We start from the raw sequence: 12507 nt of genomic DNA on the forward strand, positions 1-12507 counted from the left end.
ATGTTCATTCACAAATGCACATTGTCTCCACAGTGGTCTTTCTTAGTCTGGTATTCTGTGATTTACAGCAAAAATATCTTTCATGATAGGGTGTGATAAGGGAAGAAGAAGGACTCTAGGTGCCCATAATAGGGGCACCTAACCCATTCCTGAGTAGCAAAAATTCCCTGGCACCTCTTTATCTCTTTCTCTCCTTCCTAGTACTTCTTTATAGCATCACATGCCCTCAGATGCCTTTATTAACCCCAAATTCAGCCTTCTCACAACCACCTAGGCAGTGACCTGCAATCAGAAACTAAATTCTGTCTGTTCACTGCTTCCCCCACTTGGTCTGCTTCTCCTCACCAACTCCCAAATTTATTTTCCCTCAGTAAACTAACCTGTGAAATGGAAAGCAAGCTGGCTGCATTAATTCTAACTAAAGTATATATAACTGACAGTGCAGTATATTATCTAAACAAGAAGTGCCTGGCCTTAGATCTAAAAGAATATTCAATGATGATATTTCAGGCTACATGTTTGCTTAATATTGCAATACTTCGCCTATTCAAGGAGACACACCCCGAGGAGAAGACAAAAGGCAGGGAGAAACGGTAAGACCAATGATTAAAAAGAATCAACTGGTGAAGTTCCCATTGTGGTGCAGGGGAAACATCTGACTAGGAACCAGGAGGTTGCGGGTTCAATCCCTGGCCTTGCTCAGTGGGTTAAGGATCCAGCATTGCCGTGGGCTGTGGTATAGATTGCAGACGAGGCCTGGATCCTGCGTTGCTACGGCTGTGGCGTAGACCAGCAGCTACAGCTCCGATTTGATCCCTAGCCTGGGAACCTCCATATGCCTCGGGTACAGCCCTAAAAAGACAAAAAGACAAAAAAAAAAAAGAATGAATTAGTAATTATGAAATTACACACACATTTACTGCTGAACATTAGATGATAATGAGAAAAGTTACGAAGAAAGCACTCTCCTAGGCTAGTTTTCACAGTCTGAACATGACATGGGCCTCTTTATTTACTTTTCTATTTTTTCTCAAGTGCAAAGGGGTAGCCTATTTAAGAAGCAAAGAAACTGGAGAAAATCATTGGCCATTTTAAGAATGGTTTATAAACTATCCCAGGGTGACCAAATTGCCCTGGTTTTCTTTATATTAAAAAAAAAAATCTAGGAGTTCCCACTCTGACAGAGGGTTAAGAACCTGACTGCAGCAGCTCAGGTAGCTACAGAGGCACAGATTCAATCCCCGACCCCATCGTAGTGGGTTAAACGGATCCAGCATTGCCACAGCTGTGCTGTAGGTCACAGCTATGGCTCAGATTCAGTCCCTGGCCTGGGAACTTCCATATGCTGCAGATGCAGCCATAAAAAAAAAAAAAAAATCTAGCTAATAAATTGAAAAGGATGATAGAACTTGAAAATCTCCGTTTTCAACGCCCAGTGAATAACTGAATCGGGCAACACAGCCAGTAGATAAAACCAGGAGAAAGACAGAAGGGGAAATCTGCAGTGGAGAGACCTGATTGATGTCACTTGACCCCACTTGACCCCACTGATCTTGCTTAGTGGACTAAAGATCCACTATATGCAAATGATGCAGTAAGAGGTGCTCAGAATGTCCTATGACTCTCACCCTAATATCCAAACCCTATATCAAATACGCTTCTAGAACTAGCTTCTGCTCTACAGGAAATGTAAAGGGTGCAGGAACAAATTAACTCCACAACGAAGCAAATACTCAAATTTAGAATGGACAGCACTCTGCCGAATGGCTGGCAGTGGACTCAGTTTCCTCACAAAGGGAGATAGGGTCTGCTCTGAAATGGAGAATGTTTAAGAAACATACCCACAAAATGCAATATGTGGACTCTGTAACAAACAAACCAACAGGAAAGGGAGAGAGCCATGTGAGACAACTGGATAATTTTTACAAGAACCGGGTATTTAATAGTACCAAGGAATTACCACGAGTTTTGTCAGTTGTGGTAATGCCATTCCGGTTATATATGAAGGCATCCATTTTTAAAAGATGTTTACTGAAGTATATAAGAGTAAAATGACATTATTTGCCTTGAGAGGAAGAGGAAAATGGAAATATATGAATCAAGCATGACATAATCTTCATAATGGCTTAATCTTAGTAATGTGTATATTGGGGTTCACTTTGCTATTCTCTATACGCATTTTTTTGTTTCATAAAAAAAGATTTTTTAATAATCAAAAGTAAAAAGGCATGCCCATGTCTGTGATATTGGGTGGGATAAAAGAAAATTTAGCAAATCAGTGAGATCATTCTCAGCTTTGAAGGGACACACCCAGGGCCAGCACTAGAGCTCCTTCAGAGCTAAGCCAGGACCTGAATATCCCCCTTATCCAACTGCATGGCATTCCATTCATCCATCTCAAGACAGATGGTGCCATCAGTCTGGTTCAGATTGGATTCTGCACCTCCAAGCACTTCAGTAAAAGCACTGCAAGCACCTCACTCCCTATGACATTCACCTGTGGATCTGTGCATTTTGGGGGAATGGGTTCTGCCAGTTTTGAGCTTAGGTCAGAGACCTGTTCAAAGCCAACTGTCCTTCCAGAATGCCATGAAAGAAATGCTCACTGATGCAGATGGCTCTAAAATATGTGAAAGATGTTCGCTCTCCTTCATATTGAGAGGAGGCAAATTAAACACACTGAGATTTTTGGGTCATCGAAAGAATGCAAATTAAACACACTTGCCCAAGTTATAGGGAAATGGATATTCTAAGACCTTATCAGTGGGAGTATGAACTGGAACGATACCTACAGGGCACACTTTGCAGCATCTAGTAAAAATTACAGATGATCTTTGGCCCAGGAATTCCTCTTCCATGAATTTATTCGACTTACACATGTTCCCCCCTCAATCCACATTTGTCTAAAGTTACTCAGGATTAGAAACTGTAAAAACCTATTAGAGGGACTGATAAAAAATTATGGAACAGCCACACCATGGAATACTATGTAACTTTCTTAAAATTAAGAAATCGTTTCTATAATTACAGCAAACTATCTCTAAGACATAGTAAGTGAGGGGAAAAAGCAAGATAAAGCAACTGGGTATATAATACTCCATTGTTTCTGTAGAAAAAGAAATAAAGAATACCTCTGCTTATGGAGTTCCCGTCATGGCTCAGTAGTTAATGAATCCAACTAGGAACCATGAGGTTGCAGGTTTGATCCCTGGCCTCGCTCAGTGGGTTAAGGATCTGGCATTGCCGTGAGCTGTGGCGTAGGTCGAAGATGTGGCTCAGATCTGGCGTTGCTGTGGCTCTGGTGTAGGCTAGCAGCTGTAGCTCTGATTGGACCCCTAGCCTTGGAATCTCCAAATACCACAGGTGTGGCCCTAAAAAGACAAAAAAAAAAATCTCTGCTTGTGTATGCATGAAATATTTCTGGAAAGATGCCCAACACATTGATAAGACTGGTCGCCTTCAGGTAGCTGAGAGAAGGGAGAATTTTCTCTTGGCTTTTGAACTCTGTAAATGTATGACCTGTTCAAAATATAAAGATAAAAATAATTTCTTAGGAAGAGTTCCTGTTGTGGCTCAGGGGTAACAAATCCAACTATATCCATGAGGTTGCAGGTTTGATCCTGGCCTCGCTCAGTGTGTTAAGGATCCGGCATTGTCGTGACCTGTGGTGTAGGTCGCAGATGTGGCTCAGATCCCAAGTTGCTGTGGCTGTGGTGTAGGCCGGCAGCTGTAGCTCTGATTCAACTCCTAGCCTGGGAACCTCCATATGCCACAGATGCAGCCCTAAAAAGACTAACAATAATAATTTCCTGGGAGATCCCATTGTGGCTCAGTGGGTTAAGGACCTGACATAGTCTCCGTGAGGATGTGGGTTTGATCCCTGGCCTCGCTCAGTGGGTTAAGGATTTGGCATTGCCACAAGCTGTGGTGGAGGTCATAGACGGAGCTCCGATTCCACCCCTAGCCCAGGGAACTTCCATATGCTGCAAAAGCAGCTGTAAAAAGGGGGAAAAAATTTCCTAACAACAGAAAACAAAAAGGAGTCAGTTGACTTTGAAACCGAGCTTATAAGAAAATAGCAGTTATTTGGATTCGGGGCTGGACTGGGCCAGAGCCACAGATAGCTAGAAGGCACGCCTGCTGGAATGTGGGCCACTGGGCAATGTGAGGAACAAAATCTAGTCCAAACCCCCTGTGGGGGTGACATATAATCCATTTTAAATCAAATTAAAGCCAAGTCAACAATAGCTGGTCAAACCAATGCCTGTTTCATCTTGTGCTCAGAATGAAGTCTTCAGATGCAAAGGGCTCTGAAATCCTGAGGTGGGGAGTCTAGAAAACAGCTGAACCCATCCAAGCCCCAAAGCCTAGCCGTCTCAGTGCCAGCAAAGGCAAAGCCATCAGGGCCAGGCTCTGCAACACAGCTCTCAGCAAAGGAAGCCCGATCCCTACCAACCAGCTTCATGACCCCTAGTGAGTGACTCCAGTGAATCTAGGCCTTCTTTCTGGGGTAAATGCACATACAGAGAAGGAATCGCTAAAACTGTGTGCAGTGCACTCCAGTTCATTTTTCAAATACACCAGTTCATATACAGACAGCACCCATTTTTTAAATCTATAAAAACATGTATCTATAAAAATGAAATAAAATAGAAATAGAAAAAAAGGGGATGTACCTGGTAGGGCTGTTATGAGCATAAACAGGTCAATATATGCATCCAGTAAGAGGTAAAATAAAGGTCAGTTACCATTATCAGGAAGAAAAAGATGAGACATAGAAACAAAGTGTCTATGGCATCTGCTCTGCAGGATGGCTATCAGCCATCAAGAAGAGCCAGCAGATGTACCCACAAATCACATCCTCTGAGCAGTCTGAAGGACAGGATGTAGGACCTGGGGGCTGAAAGGGGCTCCATGGGCCACCCCTTGTCTCTAGGGTAGTCCCTTTTGGCTCACTCTATGCATTTCTCGGCGCCTCCTCAGGCATACAGAAACTGTAGTTCCCAGCCTCTTGCCCTTAAGTGAGGCCTTGAGACTGGATCCTGCCAAAGAAATAGGAGCAGAGGAGTGGCCCTCAAAAGCCCCAGAGCAATCTCTTTTCCTGCCACAAAAGCTATGTGTTGAGATGGCTGAGCCACAGAAAAGGAGGAAATGGGATCCTTGTGTCAGAACCTACAGGGCTGCCAAACCCACACACGTCTGCATGGGCTTGAACTTTCATGTGAAGCTTGTCTGTTACTTCGGCATAGCTTAGACTAAACTGACTGATATGGCCCTCAACCCTGAAGGGCTTAAAGGCAGCCTGGGGCACCTCAACGTATGTTCGGTCGGGTTATATGAGCGCAGGGAATGTTTTTGCTTTTAGAGGGAATTTGATCAATGAGGTGTGGTGACACTGGTTAGCTTTCAGGCTGGCCAGAATTCACAGGCTGTTTGTGGCATATGTCATTTGCTCGGATAAACAAGATCTTTCAAGACATTAGGCCCACAGTGACATGAAGTTGATAAAACACAACTTTTCATACCAAAAAAAAAAAAGAAAAAAAAGTTGGAAAACATGGATTTGTTTCCCTCTCATTTTAGAGAAAAAAAACCAACTCGAGAAAGACAAATACCATATGATATCATGTAAATGTGGAATCTAAAATACGATACAAATAACAAACACATCAACAAAACAGAAAAAAATTCACAGATTTAGAGAACAGATTTGTGGTTGCCAAGGGGGAGGTGGGGTGGAAGCAGAACTGGGAGTTTGGGATTAGCAAACTAGGCAAACTCTTTTTTTTTTTTGTCTTTTGTCTTTTGTCCTTTGTCCTTTTAGGGCCACACCCATGGCATGTGGAGGTTCCCAGGCTAGGGGTCTAATCAGAGCTGTAGCCACCAGCCTATGCCAGAGCCACAGCAACGCCAGATCCGAGCCACGTCTGCGACCTACACCACAGCTCATGGCAATGCCGGATCCTTAACCCACTGAGCAAGGCCAGGGATCGAACCCACAACCTCATGGTTCCTAGTCGGATTCGTTTCCGCTGTACCATGACGGGAACTCCCAAACTAGGCAAACTCTTACAGAGGATGAATAAACAACAAGGTCCTACTGTACAGCACAGGAAACTATATTCAATCCCCTGTGACAGGCTATAATGGAAAATAATATAAGAATACACATATGCATATACATATACAAATGGATCACTCTGTAGTACAGAAAAAAGCTAACACATTGTAAATCAAATGTACTTCAATAAAACTTAAAAATATTAAAAAACCAGACCCAGAAGGAGTTTCGAGAACTTGCCCACATCACACCTAAGCCCTTCAGAGGAGAGGGTAAGAGATAAGTAGCCCCCACACCTTAGATCCACCTGATCAGGGTCAGTGGTCACTCTGGGTTTTCAGGACCAGAGAAAATGCCTCCCTGCTCAAGGGCAAAATGTAGAAAACTTAAATGCTCTGGATGAGTCTATCCCAAACTCAGCTCCAAGAGGCATAAATGAGTGAGGCCAAGGCAGGCACCACCCCGTGTTTCCAGGCAATATTGCCAGATCTCCTGCTTTTTCCAGAGCAGCCTCAAACCTTGTTAGATGTGAGTTCTCTCCATTTTAAATGTTGGCAATCATAAAAAACAATAACTCTATACTAGTCAAATGAAATACATGTGAGGGCTAGACGAGGCCCTCAGCCCAATAGAAAACCTTGGCTCTCCTGTTTCCTTGACTGTGGGGGTATGACCATGGCCATGGCCACAGTCAGGCTGCAAAAGCATTGTTCTCCTGGTAGAGTTGCCAGATTTAGCAAATAAAAACTCAGGAGCCCTAGTTAAATGGGACTTCAGACAATCAACAAGTAATTTTTTAGTAAAAGTATGTATAGACAATCCTTATTTTGAAGAATACATTAAAGAATACTTATGGAATATTGCCTGGGATCTACTTATACATACTGGACAAATAGTTACACACATGTGCACTTAGATACACAGAGATACTGATACAAATTTGGCCTGGGACATACTTATTCAGAGTATTCACTGTTTACCTGACAGTCACTGTTTACCTGTCATTCAGGTTCAACTAGCTTGCTGCATCCAGCTCCTGCCCAAGGCAGCTCATTGGTGAGCTCTACTTTCTTCAGCCTCAATTGGTCAGGAAATCTGGAAAACAATTGTGTTTGAAGCCAGCTAGGCTCAGAGTAAATCACCAAAGCTCTGTAGTGTGAAAGGCTGCCCAGGTCAGTGCAGGAAGGCATGAACGTAATCCCTCCCTCAGAGAGATGCACTCCGTGGGCAAGCGGGGCCTGGACCACTACAAGTGGCTGTCTGGCGAGGCACCCCTACACAGGCTGTTCCCCCCCTCCTTCGGGAGGATCCCTCAGGCTACAGTGAAAATACATGTTACTCTCCCCATCCTTTTGACCCACCTGGAGATCTGGCCTACTGCCCATGGGTTGATTCTCTGCAGGCTGCACTGGCATCCATAGCCCATTGCTGTCTCTTCCATGAGGACTGCAAGCAGGATGCTTGGCATCCCAGAGCACAGGTATGCTCACCTGCACTGCCCTCTGAAAGCTCAACCTTCCCACAGGTCCTGGTGGAGGCCGACTGTGGTGTGCAGAGCTCTGCTGGGGTTTTGCCTGGTCTTCTCCCCCCTCCCTCTGTGAGAGGGAGGCCAGCCCAGAAACCACAGTCCTCCTTACTGTGGACGTCCTGTCTGAGACTGTCCATCATCAGGAAGGAAAGGCTGTTCCTCCATGCTCTCATGTTGAGTAACTGGGGGGTCTGCAAATTAAACTCACAAAAGACAGATTAACAGGAGAGAAAGGCACACAATTTTCATTATGATTTACACACATGTGGGTTCACAGAAAAAAAGGAAACTCCGAGAAGTGGTTAGATGCAAGGAATATTATATCTTTTTAACAAAGGAAAGGGTTTGAGCTTCAGAAGACCATAAGTTGTGGGGAAGTGACTAGGAGAGGTCTGGAGGGAACCAGTGGAAGTTATGGCTATTTTAGGAAGGCTGTAGATGTAAACTCATCTTGGTACTGGCTCCCCATCACCAATGACAAGAGTCACACTTCTCTCCCTGGCACAGGGCAGGTACCTCCTTCAAAGGGAAACTGATGCCCTGTGTTTAGGCAGATATGAGAAGGGCAGAGAACTCCTCCTGCATCTGTTCATTCTCGGTCACCTTCAGCTCCAATTAATCCTTGTGCCAAAGTGGCATATTTGTGGGTGGCATATTCTGATTCCCTCACATAGTCTGCACTAGGTGGGGCAGTGGTGGATATTCCTATTGGCCAGGAAGCCAAGCGGAGGCCCCAAGTACTGCCACCACCAAATACTTGTGCACAGACTGTGGACCTCCTACAACTAAGCCGTCTGACAGGTCTGACCCACACAACTAAACCTGGAGGAAGTCCTGCTCTCCTTTCTCCCCGCCAAGAAAATCTCCACCTTCACTGCCTCTTTCCCCTCTCCTTCCTCCCACCCCACAAGGAGCCCCCTCTCAGGCAACTGGGTCCTTCACCCACATTTCAAAACCCTCATGACTGGGTCCAACTCCAAGTTTGGGGGGCAGGGGGAAATTCTCCTTGAGTAATTTTTCCTGTAGTTGATCAAACCAATCAGTAACTGCGAAGGGTAAATAATTGCTCTCTCACCCCAAGCCCTGTGAGGGTGATTTATTTAATGTTACTTCTGAACCCTGATGTTAACCACCCCCCACCCGGGAGCCTCATTACAGTGATTTGGACAAATTCACATGTGCTTTTACCCTGAGAGGGTACTGGAGTCAGCCGGGTTAGTACTATAACGATGAGCGATCTCTCCTCAAACATTATGGTGAGTAGATTTGTCTTTCCCCCCTCACTGGAGGGCTGGATTGGGCTCTATTCTCCAGACAGAAGCAGGTTTGGGTGGTTTTCGTTGCCACTGTAATTGCTGGCAGGAGAAGAGGACATCTCCTCCCAGAGGTGTTGACTGGGAAGGTTTGGGGGGAATCTGGTATCTGGATTATTGACCAACCTCTCCCAGCACTCCAAATCGGGTGATTCATAGATGGCAATTGAAAAAGATTTGGAGTAAATGATCTTCCTCATTTTCTATTACTTGTCTGGTAGGTTAAATAAAGCTGTGACTTAAAATTATAGTTCCTGGGTTTCCCTGGTAGCTTCACAGGTTAAGGATATGGCATTGTCACTGCTGTGGCTGGGGTCACAGCTGTGGCATAGGATCAATCCCTGGCCTGGGAATTTCTGCCTGCCACAGGCATGACCAAAATAACCCACTGCACTTCCTTCTTGATGGATTTAGACAATTCATATTTGAGTTTAGTCCAGGAGACATATTGTTATCTGTTTACCAGAAATCTCTTCTTCAGGAATCTCTGTGGCCAACAGCACAACCATCAATGACACCAAAACTCACTCATTGAGGAGTTCACTCCTTAGTCGGCGGGGGCTTCTCAGGAATCCCTGCAGGGTCACAGGGGTGCTGGGTGTGAATGCCTTGGTCCATATTCACAACTGTCCTGGAGGACAGATCCTAGAACTTGAGTGAAACAGAACTTAGCAAATATACCTTTGAAATATACTCACACCTTTCCTGTTTAGCCAAGGAATTAATTAGCAAAGAGCAGAGGGAAAATGCCGGCTTCATCCACTTTACTCCCTCTGCCCTCCAGGGGGCAGCAGAGGCGGGAAGAACACTCCTTAACGTGGGCGGCTCCTCGCGGTCTGTCCAGCTGTACTGACAGACTCACTGAATGAAAGGGAGGACGGGAGGGCTCTGGTTGCTTGAACGCCCAGGATTCTGCAGCCATGGCTGCATTTCCCACTTGTGATTGAGGTATCTCCAGAGCCTGGAGAAAACCAGGGGGCTGGGCAAAGAAAGGGACAGGGCTTCTGAAACACCCTGTGAACTCCAAGCCGACAGAACGGACCCAAACTGCTGAGACTGAAACCCACATCTACACTTCCAGGTAGCGCCCTTGGGCAGGTTACCTCTTTGCTTCTTTATCTACCAAAGGGGAATAGTAATACTACCCTCCTCATGTGATTGATGAGAGATGAAATGAACTAATAAGTGTTAATCACATAAAAGGGCTAGCTAGACAAAGTAGATCCTTTATAAAAGAGTCGCACATAACTCCAAACCTTTTTTGGAAAATGCCAGATTCTGGGTAGCACTGATTTAAAAAAAACGAAAACAAAAACAAAAAACATGCAGGAGAGGGGCCCAAATGCAACAGATCGCCATATATTATTTACTTATTATTTATTTATTTATTTATGTTGGCCACACCTGTAGCATGTGGATGTTTCTGGGCCAGGAATTGAACTTGCACCACAGCAGCGACTGGGAGTCACTGCAGTGACAATACTGGGTCCTTAACCCACTGCACCACAAGGGAATTCCAGCACTGATTTTTCATAATTTGCATTTGGATTGGGCCGAAATAGATCTTTTCAATATTTAATAGCATCTAACAGGTGTTTTAAACTGATAATTTGAATAAGTCCGTTGGACTAATAAGATTTTGTCTACAGGTATAAACACGTATTTGTATCTATTTCTGACAGATACGTACAGGGTACTTTGGCAAATACAATATTCCATTTAATGGGGGAGTTAGGTATGCATTGTGCCCAATTGCCGGTTTTCAAAACTCTCCATATAATAAAATATCTTTAATACTGAGCCACATTAGACATAATATTTCGTGAAGGGTCAGGGTCTGGGGGGAACCACAGCTATTACTGTACTGGAGATATTTGGCAAGCTGGGTCATAGCGCTCTCTTGGAGACAGGAAACTGCATACCTCAGTGTTTGCTGCAGGCATTTTCATTCATTCATCAGCTTTGTTTTCCATACACTGTTGTCTGCTCAGGTAGCCCCCAGTGACATCTGCCTGCCTGGTTGCTAGTGGCCTGAGCTGGTTTTAGAGCAGGGACAATCCTTAGAAACATACTAAAGTCAGGACAGCAGCCTGAGACAACAGGCGCAGCAGTAGGTGCTCCATAAAGGCTAGTTCTCCTGCCTCCCTTTCCAATATCTCCCTGCATTTCTCATTCAACTCCAGTGAGTGAGATTTGCTCAACACTGTGGGTGAACTGAAACCACTTTCTATTTTTTCAAAAGGGCTGAGGGAGATGGAGTGCTAAGATTTATCAATGGCTTTCTCAGTTAATTCTCTGTATACTATGAGCCATTTCCTGGCAACTCATTTGCTCTTTTTCCTTCTCCCTATCTTTCCCCAGAGTCCTGCTACACTTTATCATATCTTTGTGCACAACAGAAAACGGTACCTCCTGAAATAAAAAGGCACCCTCTTTGACCTGGCAAATTAGAAAAGAACACTCATTCTGGGTCTGTGCCCTCCTGGCTGAGCCCCTTGGTGCAAAACACAAAAGACACAACCACCCCCAGCAGCCAATGTCACCCAGTGTCGTCCCCCCACCCCCTGTGTGGAGAGCCAGTGGTCTTCTGGTGGAAACAGAGCCCACTTGTATCACCAAAGCAGCCTTGGGGCTATAAAGAGCTGAGTCCCAAGTCAAACTCACCTGCTCTCCCTCTGCAGAAGCCATCACACATTTGGTTCCACCAAATCAGAGATTCCATCTTTCCCCAAAAGGACCTTCCACAGACCTTTGGAATCTTTCACTGAAATCACAGTGTAAGTGTGAGGTCACAGCTAAAACCACCAGGCAGGGACTCAGGTCTTCTGGAGGGATAATTTTTCTCAACAGCTACTAAGTTTACTTTTGGTTAAAACCAGTGGCTTTATCTATGGGCTATATGAAACGCTTGACACAGCCTAACAATCCCAACAAACTCTCAGAATCCAATTAGTAAGTAAACTCCATTGTAATTCAAGGAAAAACCACTATCCTCGCTATTTATCCTTCACACTGAAATAGTAAATGATATTGTGGGAACAATGAAGCCCATCACTGAAGAGACCATCAGCAAAAGGCAAAATTGCTTCTTTACGACTCTTCTGCCCTCTAAGATTGGAATTTGGGGAGGATGCATTCAGAAATGATTTCCCCCCTCCCCAGTAATGACAACATTCAGTACCCCATAAGAAATGAAATTGAAGCATTGATCTTATTCGTCAAATACAGGATAGCTTCAGTATTAAAATTAACATATAAATTTAGCATCCATCTTATTTTCAACTCACTTCTGCTGAGTAAATGCACATATAAAGAATGAATCACTGAAACAGTATGCAGTGAAATCAAGTTCATTTTTCAAATACACCAGTTCAAATGCAGTCAGTGCCTGTTTTCTGGGCACCCAACAAATGTTCCTGAGATGCCTCCTCCCATCGCCTCCCACCAATCCAGCCACAGGGCACCCTGAGGTCCTTTGGAAGACAAGTCCCTGAAGAGCAAAGCCCATGATATATGAGTCCTACACTGCACATCCCTTCCTCTGGTCCTAGTCTTTTAATAACTTTTAATGTTCTTAGGCTCTAAGAAGCCGGCCAATTAACTGT

This window comes from Phacochoerus africanus, chromosome 2 (assembly GCF_016906955.1).
Source record: "Phacochoerus africanus isolate WHEZ1 chromosome 2, ROS_Pafr_v1, whole genome shotgun sequence".
Classification (NCBI taxonomy): Eukaryota; Metazoa; Chordata; class Mammalia; order Artiodactyla; family Suidae; genus Phacochoerus; species Phacochoerus africanus.